At 37.3% G+C, this 16,376-nt stretch overlaps 1 long non-coding RNA gene across 1 annotated transcript; it reads left to right on the forward strand.

The window, feature by feature from the left end:
• The first annotated feature begins 60 nt into the window (after window positions 1–60).
• Window positions 61–14,824, forward strand: LOC134508976 (uncharacterized). Its single transcript, XR_010069197.1, has 4 exons — window positions 61–231; window positions 5,199–5,352; window positions 7,647–7,835; window positions 10,142–14,824. It is a non-coding gene; the product is annotated as an uncharacterized LOC134508976 (long non-coding RNA).
• The last annotated feature ends 1,552 nt before the right edge of the window (window positions 14,825–16,376 follow it).

Here is a 16,376-nt window from a genome sequence, read left to right on the forward strand (position 1 = left end):
CACCGCGGCCGCGGGCGGCACCGCGGCGCCACCGCCCCGGCCCCGGCCCCGGCCCCGGCTCCGGCCGCGCAGGGGGCGCGCAACTCCGCGCGGGGCTCCGCGCCGCCCCCTTCCCGGCAACTTTTTGCTCCTCGCTGGGAGCTGCCGGAGGGTCCCGCCCGGCAGCCGGGGCTGGGTGCGGTGGTAGAGAAATGAGTCTGGTCTGCAGAGCGGTGGAGCTTGTGGAGAGAGGTAACAGGCGCAGAAAAACCCCTCGTGTGCCTTCATGTTATTTTTTTTCTTTTTCTTTTTTTTTTTTTTTTGGTGTGCGTGCGCGTGTGTGTGTATCTCTGGGGAGGACGATTAAAGCGCTCACCGCGCTGTGATCGTCACCGGGGAGCTGCGTTTTCCGACAAGAATGTGAAAGTTTGGTGGGGAGGCATTTTCCCATTAAGGACGGCGAAAAGCAGTTTTGTTTTCCCTCTATAAGACTAGCAGACGGTTCTGCAGAAACGGTCCTGCAGAAAGCAGGATTTTTCCTGACTTGTAACTCCCCCTCTGAATGAGCTGATGTTTTGCCCATGAAAAAAAAACAAACCAAACCAAACCAAAAAACTGCGGGATCTTCTCGATGTTTGTTTGTTTGTTTCTTTCTTGCTTGCTTTCTTGCTTTCTTGCTTTCTTTTTTTTTTTTTTTTCTGTATGGTAAGTCATGAAACACAACCACAAGGCATGTCAGTGGGTCATCTTAGAAACAAGTCCCCAGTACCAAGGATTACAATTCCTAAGTCCAAACCTAAAACGAAAAAGGAAACCCCTGATATAACTGAAGGATATCCATACAATGTTGTTAATACCTATGTCATAAATATAAATGGGATATATTTCAAAGCAAGATAGTTTTAAGTTAAATATGAACCTGACAAAGTAGACTTATCCTTTTCCTACATGAATTATCAGATGAAGTTCTATTAGGTCTGTTATGGAAGAGATCATAGGTATGATCTCTTCTGCTCTGAAAAAGTTAAGAATCGATATAGAAAGAGACAAAGTGAAGTTCTCACTCTTGGTACAAACTGGCAAAGCTTTACTCCTCGGGATCAAGGTGACAGGTTTACAGGAAGCAATTCTTGTGGTTAACCTCTCTCAAAATACCTGTTTGAACTGAAACTGAGAAAGATATGAAGAATCAGCTCTACCGATATTGAAAATGTTTAGGTTTACCTGATTGTGTTGAATTTTAACTGCATTTACTGTGATGAAGACGGAGTCAGTTGAAAAAAAAATCATGCTGAATTCCTAAGGTATTAGTTGGTTTTTATATTCTTGACCATTGTATTTTTGCAATTTATATACTGCATGCAAAGTTGTTAACAGTCATTTAGGGCATTTTCTTAGGATCCCCTTCGGAAAAATCTTACCAATTGCTTGTTTTTTACTCCACTTATATCCGCATATCTTCCAATAGCAGTTACGTGCTATCCGTCTTTCCAGTTCACAAGACCAGGAATTTACGTTGGCATATTTTCTTTAGAATTGATATTTCAGCAGGTGTGGTTGGCAGCACTCAGGTTTGTCTCAAGGACTCTCTTTTGTGGATTTTCCCATCAGCCATCCCTTCAAATTGTTCATCTCACTCAGAAGTTTCTGAGGTAATTGCAATAAAACAACCCCCACACATCACTTTCAAAGCAAGTTAGAAAGCATGGGGTCTTCATGTCATCTTTCTGATGGGTATAATTTACCTAATATATAATTTGGAATTTGGGTGAAGGATTAATAAGCTCCTGGCTAGTGCATGTGGCTCTAGAAAAACAACTGGGAGAAAGAGCGGAGATTCCATCTACTTGGTGTATTGCAACCAAGTCACTTTTTTTTTTTTTTTCTCCTGGATGTCCACCTAGCAGCAGGAACAAAAGCTAGGTGAATTTGAAGACGAAGCAAGGACTCTTTTTTTCATATTCTGAGTCGTCTTGTTCTTGCCTATGCCAATGTGATTTTTAAACTTAATTGTTATAAAGCTACATCTTAACACCAGTCAAAACTTTGATAGGTAAATAACAAGCTGACTACTTGCAAAGCAGTGCATTCAGAATACCTTACACTCCTGCACTAAGTACTGGTGCACCTTTATTTGGAATTTATATGACGCTTTTGACAATGGAGAAGAAAATGAAATGCCACTATTCTCTCTCTATATGATTTTGATATTGTTTAAAACTTTTTTTTTTTTTGAGTCTACAAAACCCAACTAATTTGGGCCCTGAATTTCATATACTTTTCTCTCTACCTTATGGAGTGGCAATTTTTATTTATCTATTTTCAGAAGTCCTTGTAGACTTTTAGTTTTTTCCTCTGTCTTGGTTCAATATAGTCTGTATATAATGATGTTTGATCTAACTTCTTCACTAGCTGGAGCAAGTTGTTAAATTTGCAATTTATTCTAATAACATTCTAATAACGAAATATTGTCTGCTAAGCACTAGTAATGGTGGCAATAAAATGATACATATAGTTAACATATATGGACTTCAGTGAGCACAAGGCAAATTATAAATGCTTGATTCCAAAATGTGTGGATGCTTGAAACCATTATAGGTTGAAGCAGGTAAACAACACACAGGAAAGCTGTCTGATCTGAATACGATCTGTATCATACAGCAATTTATAGTATATTTAAAAACCGATCGCATATCTTTAGTAGTTAAATAAACTGAGAGGTACAATTCTGCCCACGATTCTTGTAAGATGGTAGTTATCCTAGGTTTCAAGGAGCCTTTAATGGGACTTCTCATTTCAGATGCATGCTTCAGAGCAAAAGTTTAGAAAAAGCCAGGCAAAAAGATTTAAAATACAATAAATAAATTTTGTTTTACTTCAAAATGTAAACAAATACTTTATAGAAAAAAAGATCATTGCAAATTTATTTTCACTGCAAACGAAATAATGAGAAATTGCCTTTCAGAATACTCACTTGCATTAGCACCTTTCCCAAGGCTCTTCGGATGACAAATCTTCTAAGACAATATTTAAGGCCACATAGTTTTATCATTTTAATCATTTGCAATATATTCATTAGAGCTCTAGCAAGTTATGCCTAATTTAGTTGCTTCATTAAAAATTACTGAATAGAAAATATTCAAAACAAACCGTGTCTACAGGCCCCATTTCATTCCCCTGGATATCAATGGCTAATTTCTGTTGGCATGAAAGGAAGCCAGATGCATCCCATAGCCAAAATTTATTTCTTAGATTCAATAGGAGCAAGATTGGTCACAGTTTTCTTCGTCTCATCTGTCTCCAGCAGATATGGTCCATTGCCAGTCATTCCTAACTTTTTGTAAGTCATGAGAAAGGCTTTCTAGTTTTTTATTTTATGACTTCTGCACGGAGTTATTGACAGACTCAGGAATCTGAACTTCTCCCATAGATTCTTCACTTAAGATTCACTTTCTAAATTCCTTCCCATTTCTTTATGCCTGCAATCTGAAAGGATGCACATACAGTATACTGTTTATCTCCTATGAAGCTTTGTAACCATCCTGAAATTTCAGACTGTTTCCACAGAATATTATTTAATTTAAGAGCTGTGTATTTTTTCCAAACTAGTAAAATTGTTTTAAAAGCAGCCCTAGAAAATCCTGACACAATCAGAAACAATATTCAGTAATTGAAAATCTTTAATTATGCCAATTTAGTTTTAGAATCTAAGAATGTCATGCATTATGCATGACAGGATAACCAAGAAACTTGAAAAAATCAAAATGAAAAACCATACTTGATTATTTCCTCTGTCTTGTGAGTTGAAAAGCAATCCCTAGCCACAAAGAAGGAATCTCAACTTCTGTGAATACTTCATGACATTTAAAGACTGCTGTTTTCTATAATACTGCAACTTTATTATAAAATTTGCATAGTTGATATATTTGAAGATCTTTTTCTTACAAATGCATTGTTTTCTTAAGTGTTACTGAAGCCTGATTTCATCCCACATGTTCTTCCCTGCCCCGATGGCAGAAGTTGTATAGTGACTTACCCCTGCTTTAGGTACAGTGCCTGTCACTGGATCATTGTATAAAGTGTCTCAATGAAATATATCTTTGAACAAGAATGGATACTAGGTGAGAATTACCTCTCCCCACCCCGATGTCTACCTAAAGCGACAGCAGCTGAAAAGACCGGCTGTCAGGATATAACGTCTGGTCAGAGCTGCATTAACCCCAGAACACCACAAACCTTAAAATGATAGTTTGGGTCATAAAGCTCAGACAAGGAAAGAGCTAGATTTGATGGTAGTACCTGTGCCCAAATAACCTGGTGTTTGCTCTGGAGAAACTGCAGCATATTGGAATGTTGATGAAGTGAGGAGGCAGCAGTGAATGACTGTCTTCCTGCAGAAAAAAGCTGCTGAGAGGCAATGACCTTCCGACATTTGCGTCCACATTCTCCTTCCTTGGCAGGGCCAGGCGTTCCTAAGCTGTTTCGAGGCAACCCAAGAGCAAGAATGGGCTTCAGTGAAGGAGACAGAAAGAGGAAAGTTGGAAGGAATACACGGGCAAAATAAAATGCTCTAGGAAAGAAGCAGGAGGAGGAAGACCTACCTACAGATCAGTGCTTCAAATCCTCCTACTAGCAGCCTCTGAGGCACTATAGGTCGGGAACAAGATGTTTCTTTGAATGTGCATCGCTCTCATGCAGTAGTTTAAAAAGTGAGGATCTATTACAACCAAAGATTTTCCATTTTAAATGGTTGCTGACCTTCCACCTAAACATTCTGTTTGCCTCATGGATGCAGTCTGATTTTTTAAATTTTTAATGTCCTTTCACTGGAAAAAAGCAAAACTCAGAATACAGATATTTTATTTATCAGGAAATGAATTCACTTTCTGGTAAAATCCCAGTTTTCCTATTCATATTTGTGCACTACAGTTTTACATTTTAAAATCAAAGAAGGTCAAAAAGTTTATTTTAAAATATTAATTGATTTTTTTAATTGTATGCAAAATGGATAACTCTATCAATAATTTCTGGGCTAATGTCTATTTAGAAAATAATAGTTTTTAATTCAGTCCATTTTGATGAACTAGCTGTTTACACAATTTTTAAAAATCCTTCCTTCACTATAAGAAGGATCAAAAAGCACATACTTATTAGTAAGTCTATTCTGTAAAAGGTAAAGTTAAGGGAAAAGGTAACATTTTGTATTCAATTCAACACAGGTTATGACTGGAACTGGAGTTTTGGATACAAAGAATGAGAGGAAGGTGAAACAGAAGAATTTTGAGAAATTTAGAGGGTCTAGCATCCTGGACTTTACAAGAAGGAGGAAACACACTGACAGGGAGTAATCTATAACCTTCTCTTGAGCATCCGGTAATTTATTATTATGTTACAATCTATTAGTACCTGCAAAACAAGGATGGGCTTGAGATAAAAAGTTAGTTTGCACTTAACATTTTAAAGTGGCCGTTTTCCATGGTTTTGAACTGAAAAAAGACATATTTCTTTCACATTTTCACTGAACCGAGAAATGGTTAGGTTTCAGTATTTTGCCCTTCTTGTGGCTTTTGAGGTATTCGTATCTGGGGTTTTATTTTAGACTAATCTCCCGTGCACATTGAGTCTACCTCTACGCTCCGCAGCTTTAGCTGTAGCTCATAGCAACAGCTACAGTTAAGGATGCTTAAGGGCTTCTATTCTAAAGCGGCTTTTTAGTTTCTTCTAACTTTTTTACACTTGTTTTTACATTCTCTTTCTTTCTTTCTGTCTTTCCGTCTTTCCCAAAGGTGTTTATAGTCTGACATGATACAGAGTCATTTCCTTCATGCAATATGCACCTACTACAGGACAATATTCCAGAGCTATATACTAAGTTATGCTTCCCCCCCCCGCCCCATGTTTGTAAAGTATTACTAAAAAAATCTGTAGAAAACCCTTAGTGAACACGTGCAACCTATTCACATTGCATATACTGCAAATACGTTGAGAAGTGTATACAGTCAGTTACCTCTTCTTATTATGGTGAAAACTGAAATTCCTTTCAGCATAGTTACCTTTGAAATGGGTATCCCAAAATACACTTATTTTCAGATAGTTGGAAAAAATATGCTTACACACTGTCCAAACAATAAGGCCAGGGATATTCAAAGTGTCCATTCTTGGCCTAGTTTTTGAAGCGGATGAGAATAGAATCAGGCTTTTGAAAATACACATACTAAAAGGCAGATTTTTTTTTTTAATGTTAAAGTAGATATTTAAAGAGAATAAAAGAGCCTACAGATTGCTTACCCCTATTTTTGGCGTGATCCACTTACAGGCCAACGCAAAGCAAACAGGATAGTTACGTCAGATAACAAAAACAGTCTCCAAAAGCAGAAGTGACTATCCATGCTCCCCTTTCATTAAAAAAAGCTCTTTCTCGTATAAAGCTATTAGTGCTACTTTAATTCATGCAGTTAATTTTTCTTTCCACTTCATAGGCCAATCCCAAGAGGGGAAAAATGTCCTCAGCTCAACCCCTTATATGAGGCAGGCAGATTTAGCAAGTCTTGATCTGAGAAAGTACTAATGCAAATGCTTAAGATTAAACATGTGGTTATGTGCTTTTCTGAATCAGAATCTGTGTCAGGATGCTTATTTAGCTACAATTCTGATATTTAGAAAATCTTCCTGTGTTGGCTGACCTAATACAGAAAGTGGCATTGTTTTGAATGTTCCTTTTGTTTTACACATTTTGGGTAAGTTACATAGGATATATAAGTATTTGTATGAGAGACATAAATTAGCTAACGTTGCGTGCTTTAATTCCAAAATTATTTTTTAATTCTGAAATTACTCATTGTTACAAGATATGGCTATGACTGAGTCCAGGAGACACCTTCTAAATACAGCCATATAAAAATGCTGAACGACTTGTATTTTTGGATAGATGCCCAAAGAAAAGTTCTCATAAGATGTATTTGAAACTAATAAATGCTGGTGTAAATTGAGTTCTTGGCACATATACCACCCGTGCTAATGTTGCTGTGTGTCACTCCAGCATAAAAGCAGGCAACACTCGAGTATTTCAACTGTTAAATATATCAGTACCTCCCGCATAGCTGGCTCAGGGGTGGATAAATGCACAGCTTGAACACAAACAAGCAAGGCCAAGGAGCTAATATTCCTTTAAATCTCAGGTTTCCAGGATGGCCAGTTGCACCTGACAAGCTGCAAATGTTCTCCGCTGGTAACTTCAGCTTAAATCCTAAGAATAGGAAAATGTAAAGGCCCACTAGGACACAGTGTAGCATAAAGATGCCAGAGCTAGCTTTAAATGAATTATTTTGGGTACTGGCAACAGTCAAGCTGTGATAGCACAGAGCTAACTCTGCGTAAGAAGTTTATTCTGCTGCATGGGCAAGTTTAGCAGCCTGTCCTGCGCTCCATGCTATTATTGTGAGATGGCTGCAACACAATATTTTGCATAACACCTCCCATGCAAAATGTATCCAACAGAGCAGAGGCACGTGGCAAAAAGCGGTTAGCTGGGCTAGAGCTACCCTGCGCTGTAATATGCACAAGTTATCCTAGCGATTTTTGCCTATTCATGATGGCACTTGACCCTTACTCAGAACTTTCCTGGAAGAAATGTGGCTGGTCTTGAGATGTATCCTCTCTTTCTCCAGAAAGAAAACATTCACATGACATGAAAGAAGTGAAGTATTTCTGAAGGAAGGCTACTCCACTAGTTATAATAGAACATGCGTGCAAATGAAAAGTAAGTTTCCAAACACCTGCAATTATTGCAAGACTCTCAAAGGAAATGAACAGCTTCAAAACTGCAGCTGCTAGAAGGACACAGCAAAAAACTGCAGGTATCTCGCTCTCTTTGCTTTTAACGCCAGTCACAAGAACAAGATCCCGGTCCCCCAGGCCCATGGCGGGTTGCCACTGTATCGCTGGGAGACAGCTCATGTGTCAAAGCACATTAACTTTCTTGGCAGGTGGGCGAGGGACGACTGTCCAAAGAGGTACTGAGTTTAAGGAGTATGACAACACGATGGTAATTTCAATTAACAAAATGTAGAAACAGAAACATCTAGAAAATGTTCATGAAAGAACAGCAGGGGGACGGACTAACAGGACTCAATTTTCAATACAGTAAAAGTAAGAAATAAAAGCTAGGCTAAAACACATGTATTCTAGCAATTATAACCCAAGATTAGAGATCTATACAGAAACAGAAAAGCACAAAGGTAACTGTCTTGTTACCACAACAAAAAAACCAATAATCATATAATGTTCATACTCTTATTACCTTTCCAAAACTTTGCTGATTTGTAAACACTGCCATTTTAGCCACACAAAATTAGAGAATTACCTTAAGTGGGACAGGGAATCATATTACTCCATATTGTGCTTTTGTGTTAAAATTACTTGTTTACAGGAACAACAGGATAGACATTAAGGGGGAAGATAAGTACTGATAGACACAGGAACACGAAAGAAAAAATAAATAAAATTAAGAAAGAGCCTTATAAGCACTATATAATCCCTTGGAGCCCTACTTGGTACTGTATTACATCATGTTTTGTATAACACGTTTTTTCGTAACTCTGCCCAGTACACCACAACTACGAGAGTGATGAGCCCAGAGAGAGGGAATACTGAGGAAGTGGGAGGCTACATAATGGCTCTTGTAAACCTTTTGCATTTTCGAAGAACTTGCAAATGTTATGCAGGTACCTTCTACCGTGAGCAGTGACAGTACGCTGACCAGACTCAAAAAGCTTGGAATCCATAGAAGCAGTGATTTTTTTTTTGCAGGCTGATAGGTGTTGAGTTTTGGAAAAGATCTTAAAACTTGTTTTTCAGCTCTTGAAGAAGTCTGTAAGCTGTTGAGATTTTGATCTGTTTGCAGGTAAAGAGTACAGTGCTTATTGTTGTTGGAGAATAAATATTGCCTTAGACCATCATATGATAATTTCTATACTTCTAAAGGCTTGCTAGAAGGTGCAAGTGCTATGCTTGTATGACTTTGTATGTGTCAAAATAATTTGAAAAAGCTTTGTCTTTAGGAGAATAAAAAAGTATTGTTAGCAAACTTTGGTAGGATATTATTAAGGTAGATTACGTGATTATTTTACATTGTAGACATTTTTGGTCTGCCATACTGTGTTTCTTTTTGATTGGTAAGATAATAAAAAAAAAGTCAATTATCAAGAAATAAAAGAAAATAGTGTGAAGCACTGGCAAGCCACTTCAAAATTACAGAAAAAAAATCAAATCACTTTAAAGAAATGAAAACATTATCCAAATGACAATTGTGTAAAATTGTTCCTTGCAAGCTGTAGAAGCCACAATAGGTTTACTTTCTTTTTTTTTATTCAAAAAATAAAAAATAAAAAGACCAAAATTAAAAAAGATTTTTCCCTACTTCCTTTGTTTTATGAACTATGACATCGAAACAGACATGTCATTTAAAGAAGTGGTCACTTTTTCCTTTGTCAGATATACAGTAGTCGAACCAACACTGAAGAAAAAAACAAACAAACTCGTCCTTTGTGCACATCCCCCTGGCTAGCCACTTTGCATGTGACACATTTGTAATAGCTTCGACGCTGAATCAAACCTTTCATTCCCAAATATTCCTGTGCAGGAGCAAGACAAAGGCCAGGTTTGATTTTAAATCTTAAATTATTTGGTTTCAGAGCAAGGTCAGAAGTCAACATTGATAAATATTGTTTTGTCAATGGACATTGCGCTCTTGTTCCACTAAATGTCTTCTCGTTCCTCTAGGTCTTAAGACCTTTCTAGGTCTTAAACTTACACTGCACAAGGATCAATTATGTTTCCTTCCAGTTCTATACAGAATTTCTGTAAACCAGCAGAGGAGGACGTAATTGCTGGCAGCAGATACATGATGCCCAGCTCTACCTGTCCTACACCACATTATGGCCACCAGTCTGTAAAGGAAGGAATGAGCTGGCTAAAACTAGCCAAAGCTGAGTCCTAACTGGAAATAGCAAAAGGAAATGGTTACTTTTAGGCAGTCCTGCCACAGTGTTCTTCAAGTGAACATTGGCTTGTGTGCAGTGTATGAGTACTGCTGGGTTCTTGCTGATGCTAAAGTGTGACCAAGAAGTATCAGAAAAGCTTTCAATCATGTCTTTTTGTCTAGGCAATTCCATCCAGTTTTGCCAGAAGAATGACTTCCTGTGAGTGGACTACAGCCCTGAAACAGACCTGGATGTGAATCTGCTGATGATTAGGGAACTCCAACTGGTTCGGAAAGCTGTGACATTTCCTTAGCTGCACAGCTACCACAAACGTAGGAGACCTTCCACTGGTTTCCCATAGAATTTTTAGTCAAGTTCAAGGACTCTTTGCTTATCTTTATAGTTTGGTCTCAGATACCTAGGAGTCTGTCTAAAGTTCTGGAATGATGTGTATGTTCTTCCGGCACAACAGGACTTCCTATAGTAAGGGCAAACGTGTAGGAGGTGAAGGCTTCCTAGGGACTGGTCTGGTACTTGGAAATCATTTATATGGTAATAAAGATCATTAAAAAATATTGTTTCCAGTGAAAACTGCATTTTATTAATTCTGCATTTTCAATTTTTCTGTCTCTGTAGCTATATTGTATTAATATCACTTCTCCCATCACCCCCACTCCAATCCTATACAGTGAAAATATATTGTTTTAGTTATATATTTCCACCAGATACCTGGCTCTATATGGTCTGAAAAATACAGTTTTCTAAATACATAGTAAATACTGTGATATTGTGTATTTAAAGGGGTGCAGTTTTCTGTATGTATGCTGTAGAAATATTGTTTTTAGTTAGTATGCAGAGTCTGCAGAATCAGATTGGATGTCGCTTGGAAATATCTGCAAATAGCAGTGGTTATTTGGTAAGATAGAATGAAAGAAGAACTATTGGTGTGAGATGGTCAAGCTATATAGGCACTAACAAAGCAGTCAGTTAAATGAAGTGTGTAGTAAACTTGTACTTGGCAGAGAAAAAAACATGAATTATCAATATGAGAGAAAAGAATCATTATTGTTACCTTAGTGAGGTCTGAGGGTTTATGCAATTGTCATCCCAGATTTTCTTCTGATGACACTTTAAATTAAAGTCCCAGGCAAATGAATTCTTGTTGGTGAAACTGAGAAATAATCATTAAAATGTAGTGGCTTAGGAAGAAAAGGTATGCAAGACCTAAGCTGATCAATGAAAGAAAATGCAACGCCTAGCAGAAAAATTGTTGTGTAAAATCTAGAAATAAGACCTCCATTTACCTTTGTACTTGGAACCTGTGAAATTGTTGCTCAAGTAATTCTTCTATAATTCTTCTGCACCACCCATACATCATATTACCTTGTAAGTGTGATCAAAGAAAAATTAGCAACCAGAAAAAGTGAAGGGTTGGTGTACTTGATAAAGCTTCTTTTACATATCAAAACTGATTTTAAACAAGGCCATGTACTGGTTATGTTGAACTGCATATGCTACATTAAAAAAAAAAAGATAATGAATACTGAAAACAATAACTGTTTTATCATACTGAGTAATTTCGGATTCGCTATTTTTAGGTTTGTTTTTTTTTAAAGAGAAATAGAAAAGCTGATCCTAAAGATCAACTTTTGAATATAAAATAGAACCTAAAGCCACATGATATGGCCTTAAACATTAACAAAACCTATTAATCAAAACAACACTAATGAAAAAGTTTTTACTGTATTGGCCCCATTCAACTAGTTGACAGCTTACAAAAATAACATGCAAGAAATCAAAATTTTTCACTTAAAAAATTAGGAGCAAAAGGATGGAGAGAACATTCAGTAGATGTGATGAAAAAATATGCAGAAAAGCATACTTATAAAGTACAAAGCAAGAAAGGATTGTTATACTTACTTACAATGGAATCCATAGGGTTTCCACAGGGACTTGTTTGAACTAAGGCGTGATTTTTAAGCAACACTAATTTGAAATTTGCCAGCGGTGAATAATTCACTGTGTCCTTTTCTGAAGCTGCCCTAACAGCTTTTACTCGTCATGTTAAAAATCTAAGCTACTGTCTCCAAACCAAACCCACACCGTGTCGGCTTATTAGGGCTCTGTCTTTAAAACTTACCCCTTTCGGTGGTGTCTTGCTTTCTTAGCGTGTCTTGCTGAATATCCTGCTCTACAGCACAGGATATAGACACACAGCATGGAATTCGGTCCTGATGGTCCTCACTCGGAGGGGTACAAGTTTTATAGAAGTAGTTTTGTCCATGAGCCTGTGGAGCAAAGGAGGTGCAACAGCTCCAACACTTGCTCGGTTGGCACGCACTGGTTGCAGCAGCTTTTTCAATTCATAGACTAGTCTTAGCAACTACAGCCCCAGCCAAGCACACGGAGCCAAGTTCTGTTCTTAGTTACACTGATGTAATTCTGAATAGGCGCTGGCCTGTTTTATTCATTCATAGCGCATGCTGGTGTTAATGTATTTGGATATGAAAATAACGCTCATTCAAGTAACCTCCCACTCATGTAATATTACTGTTCTCACTGCAATTAATGAACGGTTTGACTAGAGTGAAGACTTCAGAATTTTGTAAATATTCAGTTAGTGTATAATTAGCTGCCAAATTCAAACTCGTTTGCCACTGAGGTGAAGGCAACTCTGCTGAATTTATTGGAACTGCATCTGGTTTCAAGCTGCCTCATAGTTTCATTTAAACCAGAAGAATCTGCATGCTTGAAAGGGCAATTTGGAATAGTAAATGTTTCAACCAGGCTGTGTAGAAAGCGTAGGTCCGTATTTCCTTTCACCCTAGCATAAATTTGGGAGAATCAGCTTTTACTCTCATATATATTTGATGCAAGACAGCTAAGAAACGTGCTGAGCTTTTTTCCTGTTTTTGCTTTCCATATCTGAAAATAAAAAGTGTTAGCACTGCTTCCATACTCTCAGTAAATAAATATTTCACCGTCACTGTATTCTGAATTTTATATATGTGCTTAAAAAGTGCCAATTCAGTATTTAAGCAATAATTAAAAAAAAATAATCTTTATTAAAAAGTTATGGTTTTTGACTTAATGGCCTAGGGTGAAGCCAAGGGCAGATAACACTCCAGCAAACTAGCTGTTAATTTCGTTAATGACTGATTTCCTCAGGATTATTGCTATTGTAAACTAAATTCAATGATTTAGAATAGAAATTATACAATTTTTGTGCCCCCCCCCCCCCTTAAATTATCTATGACATGATTTGAGGCACATTTAGGAGAACAGCTATTTTTAATTTAGCCTTTCTGTCCTTATCTTTATCCTGACTATCTTGGACATATGTATTTTTACTAAAAATCCAAACCTAGTAAATTATCAGTGTACAATTCAGCTAAAAACCTAAACATTTAAATTAGGCAGAGAGGGCATGAAGAAAGGAAATGCGTGTACTCCAGCTTCACGTATGGATAAAACTGACGCCAATTAAAATTCATCTCAAACCTACCCGGGTATATTCTGCCTGCATCTGTTAGGAACTTTTCTCTCCATAAATTTCTTTCACCACTCTTACAAAAGAGAAATGCAGTCAAACGGAAACCAGTGCAAACTTCATGCAAATGATTCATGCTGCTTCTGTGTTGCTGTATTTTACTGAAGCAATGCAAAGGATCGTAATACTAGCACAATGCTTAAAAAAAGCAGTAATAGATTTTGAATAAAGAGCTCTGCATTCTGCTGGCAACCGAGGAGTTCAAACAGAAAACATGCCAGCAGTATAGACCAATGCATTATCACCCCCTCCCTCTTGCTGCATAACTGTGCTTCATAATATGCCATAACATTGGCAAGCACAGCTCAGAGCTTTTTAAGAACACAAGGAAGCTCATGAATAATGGTTGAATCAGGAAAGTGATAATTAAATGAGACAACTGAATGCCAGTGGAGTCCCCAGTGGAAAATACTCTTCAGTGAAGATCATCTCCACCTTTCATTTCGCTGGTTTTAGCAGTACATTGCTAAAGATATTTTTCAAACCAACATTTTAAAGACAGTATTAAGGTTCCCAAAAACAGTGTGTGGTATTTTCATATGTAACCCCTATTTTAAAAGGTAAGGTATTTGTTGTGCTTCAAAGAGAAAAAGAAAAAAAAAGCTTTCATTGTTGACTCGTTGAGATAAAATATTTTGCTGTTTTACAGAACTAGTTGATACCGTAAAATTTATATTAAAAATGCAACAATGACTAATGGCTAAACCATAAGCATCCTGGCTTAAATGTTTAGTTCATGTTTCTCCTTGTATAGGAGGTATAGTTATTTTCATTCCACCTTAAATTCCACCTACTCTGTGGCCTCAGAGCAAACATGGTTAGCTGAAGTGTCTACTCTTCTGCTGCCAGTCTCAAGGAAGACAGCTCTAAGCTTTTTGTACAACAAGTGTCTCTACTAACCTCCCTCCTGTCGCAGCACCACGTTCCTTCTGAACTTGTGATGGGAGGAGAGGTTGCAGTGTTCTTTGCACATTATTCCAACTGCAGTGGGACTCAGAGCCAGAAGCCGCAAGCTTTGGACACAACTCTTTTTTGTTGTTGTTTGTACTTGCCAAATAAATGCTTCTCTAATGGTACAGGAGTTAACTCCTCAAAAAGGAAATGAGAAATGAGTCTTACTGTGGAACAAAAAAATTGCTTTCTGTTTAAGCACTAGAAGTTAAGGTGACTTCAGCGGCGCGAAATTCATGTGGACAGGACAGTGAAACACAACAGGTTTTTGTGACTTATAGTGTATGTAACATATATTCATTCATTCATTCAGCCATTCATTCATTCACTTTTATTTGAAATAAAATTTGTTCCTTTTTTATCACCTGACTTCTCATTCTTAAAAAAAAAACCAACCCAGAACTGACTCACAATGGATCTTAAAGTTGCTTTTCAAACAAACTCAGAACATTTTTTTAATCAGTGGTTCTTATATTTCTAGCTTGACAGCTTTGCATTCAAGGTTGACAGGATATTTTTAGCATCTGAAATGTGTGAAGTAAAAGATCTGGGAAAAATTCATTTGGGGTAGGTTGTTTATATAAAACATCATACAGACTATTAGCATTTAACGTATATTTATGTGATTTTCAGAAAGCAGTCTTCATTACGCTGGAACATGCAAAGGAAGATGTAGGAATCCTTATACTGAAAAGCACAAAAGGTCAAAAGCTGTATCACACCTACATCACAAGGTTGCAGAGACAGATTTCTCTCATTTTTAGAGGGAGGTTGTAAAAACCTATCAACATGATTTATTCACAGATGACTGTAGTATTCATAAAGCCTTAATCCACTGTAACCAAGGTTCTATGTTGGGTACGTATAAAGGCATAAACTGCTTTTAAACCACACAAGGAGAAGGAATAATATGGAATTTCATATTATTTTCCAATAAAGTATTTTCACACCTATAATTGCTCCCCCTCTTGCTTCTCTAGGTGGTTCAGATAACTTGGCCAATGCAGATTTAACACCTAACGGGTTAAACACCGATGTTGTGGGACTGTCTTAGTTGTTTCGGTTCCATTTTACGCTGTGCTATTGCAGTCTTTCTGCCAGAGGAAATGAACGTGACTATATAACCTTGTAGGCTAGGACACCCTTCTGAAAGTTGGAAAACTCTGAATCACCTCTGTTCTCACCCGGAGAGCATGATGTGGAGTATTGATTTAAATAGTTATTTTCCAGCCAGAGTGGTTCCCTGATCCAGTTCGCTGTGCAGGCACACAGGCAAGGCGGTGGAACAGCAACTGAAGGTTCTTGCTTAGGTTGGCATAACTACCAAAACGTAGGCTCCAAGTTAATTCCTTTATACCAGCTTGATTTTCCCCTCTTAACTAGAAAGTTAATAATTTATTTCTAAATTAACTAGTTTTTTTTATTTCATTTTAATGATTTTTCAATTTTTTTTGGGGGGGGGAGGGTGAGAATTTTGTGAAACAATGAATCTAAACTAATTTCTTCCACAAATTTTAGCTGTTAAACCAAAGAAGCAGCAGAAAATGAGATCTACTCTATAAGGACACACACAAATCTTATTTCACATTTTTGTGGATAGTGCCTACGACACTGGCATTATGGAAGAAGACACGGATGAGGTTATGCAGAGTGATGTTGCCAATTACACATTAGAGATGATTCAGATTATTTCTACGTGACTTCAGAAGAGTAATAAATCAGCACAGAAAACTCCTTATAGCTCCCCATATGCTAATCTGTATATAAAAAGATTGAAAAAATGTCTTTAAAAGCTACATTAAAGAGAACTTTAAAATTTCAGTCTTGTTAATAAAGTTATAGATGTCAATAAGCAAATGCAATCCTTTTCTTTCTGAAAAAAATAAGGTGCCTTTGATGGCATAGGTTACAAGAAT

The sequence above is a fragment of the Chroicocephalus ridibundus genome, chromosome Z (assembly GCF_963924245.1).
Source record: "Chroicocephalus ridibundus chromosome Z, bChrRid1.1, whole genome shotgun sequence".
Classification (NCBI taxonomy): Eukaryota; Metazoa; Chordata; class Aves; order Charadriiformes; family Laridae; genus Chroicocephalus; species Chroicocephalus ridibundus.